Source organism: Notamacropus eugenii, chromosome 4 (assembly GCF_028372415.1).
Source record: "Notamacropus eugenii isolate mMacEug1 chromosome 4, mMacEug1.pri_v2, whole genome shotgun sequence".
In the NCBI taxonomy this organism is placed as follows: Eukaryota; Metazoa; Chordata; class Mammalia; order Diprotodontia; family Macropodidae; genus Notamacropus; species Notamacropus eugenii.
The window spans coordinates 83,155,875-83,165,622 of record NC_092875.1 but is presented as its reverse complement, the minus strand read 5'-3'; the positions used below and the strand labels follow the sequence as shown (position 1 = coordinate 83,165,622).

Below are 9,748 nucleotides of genomic sequence, written 5' to 3'. Positions count from 1 at the left end.
AAACAGGACTTGCAAAATGAAAAAGGAGGTGCAAAAGATTACTCAAAAAAATGATTCCTTAAAATTTAGAATGGAGCAAATAGAAGCTTATGACTTTATGAGAAATCTAGAAACAATAAAATAAAGCCAAAATAATAAAAAAGAAATAGAAGACAATATGATATATCTCATTGGAAAAATAACTGGCCTGAAAAACAGATCCAGGAGGGTTAATTCAAAATTATAGAACTACCTGAAAGTCATGATCAAAAAAAGAGCCTAGAAATCATCTTTCAGGAAAGTCTCATGGAGCCCAAAGGGCTGTAAAACTGTGCATATCGGTTTTACCAGTTTGATCCAGCAATACCATTACTAGGTCTGTATCACAAAGAGATCCTATAAAAGGGGTCAGGGTTCAAATGTACAAAAATAATTATGGCAGCTTTTTGTGTTAGCAAAGAATTATAAATTGAGGCAATGCCCATCTATTGGGGAATGGTTGAACAAGTTGCGGCATGTGAATGTAATATAATGTAATACTATTGTTTCCTTAGGAATAATGAGCAGTATCCTCTCAGAAAAACCTGGAAAAGCTTTCATTGGCTAATGCAAAGTGAAATTTGTTGTGTGCAAAGTACCAACAATAATGTAAGATAATGAGCTGGGAGGGACTTAGCTATTCTCAGTAATGTAATCATTTAAACTATTCTGAAAGATTTATGATGAAAAATGCTATCAAACCTCAGAGAAAGAACTGATGGTGTCTGAATACAGGTTGAAGCACATTTTTTACTTTATTTTTCTTGAGTTTTTTTTGTCAATGTTTTCTTTCACAACATGACTATTCCAGATGTATTTTGCGTGACTACATGTGTAGAACGCATATTGAATTGCTTGCCTTCTTAGTCGGGGGTGAGGAAGTGGTGAGAGAATTTGGAACTCAAAGTTTGAAAAATGAATGTTCTGAATTTCTTTTACATCTAACTGAGGAAAAAGAAACGACTAAAGAAAAAGAAAAGAAACAGACACAGATGGATTAAAAATAAGAGACTAGAGCTGCATCTGTTATGATTCAGCTGGGGTTAAAAAAAGACAGGAGTAATAATCATATTCTTAGAAAACACAAAAGTAAAAGTTGAATTTATTAAAACAGATAATCAGAGAAACTACATTTTGCTAAGCAAGTACAATAGACCTGTGGTCGCCGCAGGTCGTGTAACAATGAATTAATTTCAAAAAAAAAAAAATTAACCATATTTCTCTGATGAAAACCTCATTTCTTAATGATATGGGGAATTGAGTCCAATTTATAACAATGAGGCATTTCTTAACTGATAAATAGTCAAAGGACTTGAACAGGAAGATTTCAGAAGAAGAGAGCAAAGCTATCTATAGTCAAGTGAAAAAATGCCCTAAATCACGACCAGTTGGAGAAATGCAAATTCAAACATGTCTGAGATACCCCCTATTACATTATCATATTGGCTAATGTAGAAGACAGTGACAAATACTGGAGGGGATGTGGATAAATAATGACACCAATACATTATTGGTAGACTTGTGAACTGGTCCAATAATTCTAGTGACCAATTTGGAACTATGCCCAAAGAGCTAAAAATCTGAGTATATCCTTTGACCTACTAGGTCTGTAGCCCAAAAAGACCAGAGGAAAAGAAAAGGACCTATTTGAACAAAAGTGATTTTAGCAGTTCTTTTTGTGGTGGCAAAAATTGAAAATTGAGTGTCCATTAGTTGGGGAATGGGGGAAAAGGTTGTGGTATGATATAAGAAATGATAAACAGAATGATTTTAGAAAAATCTTGGGATACTTACATGGACTAATGTAAAGTGAAGTGCACAGGATCCGGGGAACATTTCACACAATAACAATATTGTAATGATGATCAGCTGTGAAATACTTAGCTCCTGCGCAACTTGGCAGTAGGGAGAGACCAAAATTAAAATAGACTAAGCTTCTTCAGGCTGTAGATAGGATTTTCGTGGATTGCTTTCCAAAGGTAAAATTAATTATTAAATTTTTTTCTCAAAAATGTTTTTGTTTTTATTGAGACATAATCCAGAAACTACAATCAACAAACAATCCTTGAGAAGTCACCTTCAGTAAAAGACTTCCCAGCAGCAATTTTTTGGAAATCTGGAAGCTAACCTTAGTAGCCACCTCACTTTTTGAGTTTACTTTCTTGAAAAACCCTTATTCCCCACTGAGATTTGTCAACAATTTGAATGCTTTAATTTGCTTTTCTTTGGTGTCCAGTTAACTTAAGTCAGAATATTTTGATTCTAGATGTTGACAAATACTGAATTCCTTGAAAATGGCAATTATTTCTTGGAGAAGCAGGCAAAATATTTTGTCTCTCATGTAAGTGAACAATTATCTATTTGTCCACTCCAGATTAAACACTCTATGCTCTGATTTGATATTTCCATTTCTTTCTGTTGCTACTTTGACAAAGTCGCCCCAAGACTTTATTGGTAGAACTAAAAAATCTCACAGCAACTGCTGATATAAAAAGAGATACTGAACTGAGAGTCTGACCTTGGACAGAGCACAAAGCACTTGGATGGTGGCCTTGCAGGTAGAGATGGAAAGAAGCCCTCGTGTTGTTGCCACACATCTCAGAGCAGGAGTCAGATGCATTGGCATGTGCCTGGATTCACTTTGGCCCTGTTCAATGCCAGTAACACACAAAAACATAACGAGAAGATATGACTCTTGCTCTTCTCAGACTAGAGATATATTGACAATGGTTGTTTGCCACCAGTCATGTGCCAAACAGGAGAGAGTACACAGTGGCAACCCACTTGACAAGTCACATCATGGGCACAATAGTGATTAATAGAAGGTGGGTTAAGTGGGACATGGACAAAGCATTTGTTAACATCTTTACTTTCTTTTATATCCTCTACATTTTTCAGGGACCACCCAAAATCTTTGGCAGGCCATGAGTGACCAGTGGGTCAAATGCTGTGCAGGCCTGATTTAGGTACTTGGATCAGTACAATGATCCTGCATAATTCCGAAGGACTCATTATGAAAAATGTTATCTACCTCCAGAGAGAGAACGAATGAACTTTGCAGACTGAAGCATACTTTTAAAACTGTTTTTCTTGTTTTTTTTTTTAACATGACATATGGAAATTTGTTTTGCATGACTTCATATGTGTAACTTACATCATATTGTCTTCTTAATATGTGGGGAAGGTGTAGAAGGGAGAGAGAAAATCTCATAAAAGTATGTTCAAAAATAAAACCATTGAATCACAGTAAAGTTATCCATAATTTTTTTGAGAAGAAAAATGAAGCTTCAGATGATAATTATTTCATCACATGAACTGATGATCTGGAATTAATTGAACTGGAGTTGGAAAACCCTTCCTGAATGCTCCATGAGCATCTGCAGAGGCTTTGCAGGAACATCAGGTTCCCTTCAGTGGTTCATGGAAATATTTCCAAACACCTTGGGAGGATTAGTTGACTCAAATGTTCCCCAAACTCCCCAGGGAGGTATATCAATGCAAATATCCAACAATCCCCCACCTCCTGAGACATTGGTCAGCTTCAGATTGAACAGGTACCCACCAAGACAATGTCCCGAGGAGACAAGCAGGTTAGTCATCTCTGAACAACCATAGGTGATTCTTGAGGTTCTTCAATCCTTCTTGACTATTGTTCCATCTATGACCAGATCCCTTAATGGATCCCAGGGCACTTTCTGTTTCAAGCCTTTTTCCTATGTTACCTCAGTAAGCCCAGGGTTAGATCAATCAATCTCACACAATGGAGGTGGTAAGGACTGAGGGTAATAAGTCATTAATGCAGCCACCCCAGAAGTCATGTAGAGGGATTATCTGAGGCCTTGCAAAAGGGAAGTCTTTTCCATATTTCTAGCCTGCCTGAAGGCTTGCTGTGAAGTTGATCTAGGATATAAATCTTGAGGACATTTATACTTACCTGAAGACCTGTCCCTCTGCTTCATGACTTTGATGAGTTTTAATTGGCTTAACTTCAGGGTCTCTCACCTCATTTCCTGTCACCCTCATGTTCTTCTATCCTTGCTAAGGATGGTTCTGTGGAGAGAAGGGGTTTAGGTTATTTCCTGTGTCAATGTGAGCAGCTCCTGGGTAGATTTTGGTCCTGGAACAGAAGTGACTGTGTTGCCAGGTAGGTTTTTATGTTTTCTGGGAATGTGTGCAAGGGTGGGTAAAGCTTGATGGGGGATTTCATTCCATCGAATCCTGAAAGAGCTACAGGTATATTGGGATGGGGGAGCATTGAGGTGGGTTGATGGTTCAAGTCATCCTATGTCCTGAGGAGTGTGGTGAGTTTCTGTGACTAACACTATTTTCAGATAGACCCTCTCTCTTGCCCACTCCAGGAAACCCCAATCCTGTCAGTCTCCCCATACCCATGAACCTCTATCTCCCTAGCCTTGAAAATCTTTTGACCCTCAGAACCTCTGATAATCTGGGAGGCCTCTGACCCAGGGACAATTCCTATGATCCCAGGACCAACCTTGACCTCTGTGATTCCCTAGATGCCAACAACAAACTTGACCTTTCCTGATGCCATGGGTCATTTGTCCCCTACATCCTTTCCTCCATAGGTCTGAGGTGGTGGTGGGGAGATGGATTAGGGTTGAGATATGAGTGAGTCAAGGGGAATTTAAGCTCTATCTCAAAGGAGGAGGCATGGATGGATTGACCCTACTTATACCACCCCCATCTCTGATTCATTCAGTTGAACGGACAGAACTGATGGAGTCAGGGGGAGGCCTCCATTATGCTGGAAGGACCCTCAGACTCAAATGCCAAACCTCCGGTTTCCCGTTCAAGACAAGCAAACTTTCCTGGTATCTTTGGGCCCCTGGCCATGCCCCACTGTGGTTGACCAGTCTCGACAGTAGTTCTGCAGATGTCGCTGAAGACCGAATCACCACATCCAGGGAGGATGCTCGCAGCCAGATTTTCCTACAGATTGAGGGCCTGAACCTCAGAGATTCTGGTCAATACCACTGTGCAAGGAGGGTGGGCAAGGGAGATGACACAGACAACTTGGTCTTTGGTCGTGGGACAGATGTAACTGTGGAGCCTGGTGAGTTCCTCTACTACCCCAGTCCTCTTAGGAATCCTAAGATATCAGGTCACATAATCAGTCAGTATTGGGCCTAGACCAGAAATAGGGTTCCCCATCTCCCCTGTCTATATTGCAGTGTATTCTGTGACCATGTATAGTTAACATTCTTATTCTGAGCTAAAATCCCTGGGTATGGATAGTGGTAGGTCATTAAAGGGCTTTGGTGTCACATCATAAGGCCCATGGACTTGGGACACTCAGGAATGAAATCCTGAGACTTGTTAATGCCAGTGACAATGAGGAGTGGAGGAATTGGGAAGGGGAAAGGAGACTGTGGTCTGAAGGTCTGTATAAGCTTGTGAGTTGGGAAGCAGGCTGAGGCTGGGGTTTGAGGCAGGAAATGGGGCTGAGGTTTTTTTACAGTTACTTGGTCACATGAATTTGCTCCCCACATATAGAACCAGGCTTAGGGGAAGGGGGGCAGGAAATTTGGGGGTAAAGTTTGCTTTTCATAGTTATATGTTGGTTATGTATGTGTCTTTCCCATATCTGGGGCTAGGTCCAGATAGAGGACAGGAAGCCATCATTTACTTACAGGACCTCAAGCCTCCCTATCACCCAGTGTGTTCATGATGAGGGATCAGGATTCTGTGGCCTGCCTGATCAGGAACTTCTACCCCAAGGAACTCAATGTATCCCTGGATTCCCCTGGGGCTTTGATCTCAGCCCAGCCTCTTACTCTAATTTCCATGGCCAACGGCACCTACAGTGCTGTCCAGACTGGCAAGGTTGGTGAGAACGATACAGTAACCTGCTTAGTGAAACACCTTGGAAAAGTGATACATGTATCCCACCAGCCAGGTATGATTAGTCCCTGGATGACACAAATTGGGGGGAAGGATGGGGATACTTCAGTTTAAGAAGGGACATTGTGGATTCACTGAAGGACAGGTACAGGGATATAGGGTGTGTCTGTGGAGGGGTATTTCAGGGTGCTAAGTAAAGTTATAAGTTAGGGAAAAGGGTCCTGGAATTAGAATGTGAGTCCTAGAATGGAAAGGAGTATCATAGTAAAAGCAGTAATGATTCTAGAGATAGGAATCCTGGTCTGGGGACCAGGTCTTGTACTGAAGGGGAGCAGCTAGGATCAGGACATGATCCTAGTCTGGGAAAATAGTTTCCAAAATCGAGGTGGGGGGTATACAGTGGGGAGGCCAGTCCTAGGCTCACTGAAGATCAGAGCTGTGTCTGAGGATGTGTTTCTGATTTCAGATCATACTGGACCAGACCCTGGGATTGCTTCTGAGCAGAAACTGTCTTGTCCTGAGCAACATCTCATGGGTGAGTTAAACATTCATGGTGAAAATACACAACTAATGAGACTGAACCTGAGAGCCTCACAGGATAGAAAAATGCAACAGCAACCAGAGGGGAAACTGACAAAGCCTGGAAGTTACCAAGAGGCAAATTTAGCTTTGATCATGTAAAGAATAATTTTCTGACTATTAGGACTGTTGAAAAGCAGAACAGGCCATCTAAGGAGGCCATGGAACCACCTCACTGAAGCATTTCAGCAAAGGCTGGATGAGACCTCTTAGGGGTACATTGTAGAGGGAATTCCTTCTAGGCACTGGTTGAAGCAGTTAGCTACTCAGGTCCTTTGCAAGTGAAGTTCTCTGAATCTATAATCCTGTTGGATCTATGTGTCCTACTTTGATAATGGGATAGCCCAATGTTCAGAGCAACAATAAGCCCAGGTATAGAATGTGTGATGTTCAGCAGTCTGGATGTTTCATAATTCAGGGTTCATAGTGTATATAATGTTATCCAGGTCCCAGGAAATGCAGTATTCCATAAACTGAACTGAGCTCAAATGCTCCTTTATAATTCACTCTCTTGATAATTATTCCCCACAGTGATTGCTCCAAGCATCCTTTCTCTCCTCTCCATACCCTTATCTTCCACAGTTGTAGCAGATATCCTACTTCAAATAGAGTTTGTTAGTATTTCCTTCAATCTGGTTCCTTCAGTTGTTCCATCACTATTTCTGTCACTGTTATATTCACTTTTCATCCCATGCTTGAATCATTCAATTTATTTTTAATTTTTCCCCCTCATTCAAGTTTCGTATCAAATCGAAAATAATCTAACAAATACTTTTTGAGCACTGACCTTGTGCAAGACATTAGGGATTCAAGGGAAAAAATGAAGGACATTCTTTGCGCTCCCAGAGCTTATATTCTACTAAAAAGGAGGGCATAACACACGAAGAGATAAGTACACACACGATTACTTGAGAATGGAAAGAGCCCCCCAAAATAAAGGGATGAGGCAAGACTTCCTGCTTGAATTGATGCAAGAACTGAAACTTGAAGGAAGTTAGGAATGCTAACAATGGAAGTGAGGAAGGAATGTATTCCAAACTGCAGGTGGGTGTGGTGGAGCTGGGAGATAGAATGCATGTTGGGGGAACAGCAAATAGGTCAGATGGTTTAAAGCATGGAATGTGTGAAGGGGAAATAATGTGCATTAAGCATGGAAAAGTAGATGAGAACAAATTGTAAAAGACTGCAATTTATCCTAGTGTCAATAGAGAGCCATCAAAGATTCTTGACATGAGAAAATGACATGGCTAGACTTGTGTTTTAGGAAGATAATTTTGGCAACTGCAGATGTCATATTTGAGATGGGGAGAGACTGGAAGCAGAAAGATTTATTGGGACACTGTTGCCACAATTGAGGTAAAAAATGAAGGGACCCTGATCCAGGGTGGTGACCGTATGAATGCATAGAAGGGAGACAAGAAATAGAGAACTGAAAGGACATGACAACAGACTGGATACATGGGGTGAGGGAGGGGAATGAAATTGGAATGGTACTCAGGTTGTGAATCTGACTAATTAGAAGCATGGTGGTTCCTTAACATAAGTAGAGAAGTTTAAAGGAAAGGTATGCTTAGGGGAAAAGGAGATGAGTTCCATATTAGTCAAGCTTGGTTTGGAATGCCTATGATATACCTAGTTCAGGGGAAGGGAACCTAAGACTTGGAGACCACATGTGACCCTCTAGATCCTCAAGTGTGGTCCTTTGACTGAATTCAAACTTCCCAGAACAAATCTTCTTAAAAAAAAGTATTAATTCTGCTTGGATTCAGTCAAAGGACCTCACTTGAAGACTTACAGGGCCATATATGGCTTCATCCTAGTTGGAATCAGAAGATCTAAATTTGAATCTCATCTATGATACCTACTAGCTAAGTGACCATAGGCAAGTCGCTTAAACTCTCTGAGCCATTTTTCTCATTGATAAAATGGCAGTAAGAACTGCAGTACCTATCTCATGGTGTTTTGGTGAAAACCTCATGAGATTTTGTGTAGATTGTTTTTCAAATTGAATAAGCCTTACATAAATGCGAGCCAGGATTAATGTTTCCACTGCTTAGAGTGGGGCTCTAGAATCCAGCCTGCCTCCCCTTGACTTTGACCATTGCCCTCTGCAGAAGGACCTGTGCAGGGGAACAAGCTCCTCCTCAGTGCGATGGGCCTGAGACTGCTATTCATGAAGACTGTGGCCATCAATGTCCTCTTCACTTCCATGGCTTTTATCTCCTGAGGTAAATATCTAGCTTTGGCCTGTCTTCCATTCCTTCTAGGTTTTCTCAGACCATTAATCTTGGTCTCTTTTCTCTGCAGATTCTCCTCTGTACTTCCAGCCATGGCTCAGCCTCACCCTTTTCCTCAGTCTCCATTATGCCCACTTCGAGTTTTTTCTGCCCCTCAGAACACTCCTTAGTCCTCTTGAGGTACACATTGTTTATTTCTCACAGAATCCTCTCTGACCTGTGAGAATTTCCCCACGACTTCCTCCTCACTAACTATGCCCATTTTCCTTTCAGCTTTCTCTCTGCTATGGTCTCTTCTCTCTCATCTCAGATATCCCTTCACCCTTCTTCAGCTTCAGTCAGGCTCTGCTTCACCCTGGTCTCATCTCTAACCCCTCAGTATCCCTTCCATCACATTGTTTCTCCTTCTTCTTGAAACTTGACCTTGAGGGAAAGGAGAAGGGACAGGGCAATGGGTTTGACATCTGACTACTTGGCATTTCACTTCTAAGTTCTGCTTCTCCAGGAAGAACTTGAGGAAGAAGGTTTGAGAATTTGCCACTTGGATTCTGGATCTCTCTGGGGACCACAGAATGACCTCTGCATGAACTCAAGATAACTCCAGAATGAACCCAAGGATCCATAATTATCCCAGTTATGGTTAATCTATAAACTGCAGATTCTTCATTCTGGGTACATATTCTCCAGATACAGTTTTCCTCATTTCCTTATTCCTATAATAAAGAGAAGAATGCCTTGCCCTGCTCTGTGTATCTGTGGGGTATTCAAAGGCCAAGTACTTGGGTCTGACAGCTTACCTACTGTGATACAACACTCTCCCACCTCAAGCTTCTTTGCCTTGGAGGCTCTGTTTGAGGCTGACAAGGGGATGAATTCATTGTATTGGGAACCTGAACATGGATGCCAACAGAGGCCGGGAGTAAGACCCGGTGAACTAATGAGTGGATGACGGTGATGATGATGATGATGATGATGATAATGATGATGATGATGATGATGATGATGATGATAACAATAATAATAGCTGGCATTTATACAGCCCTAAGATTTAC

General features: G+C 41.2%; 1 pseudogene; it reads left to right on the top strand.

The window, feature by feature from the left end:
- The first annotated feature begins 4,109 nt into the window (after positions 1-4,109).
- On the top strand, positions 4,110-9,435 carry LOC140500214 (T cell receptor delta constant-like; annotated as a pseudogene).
- The last annotated feature ends 313 nt before the right edge of the window (positions 9,436-9,748 follow it).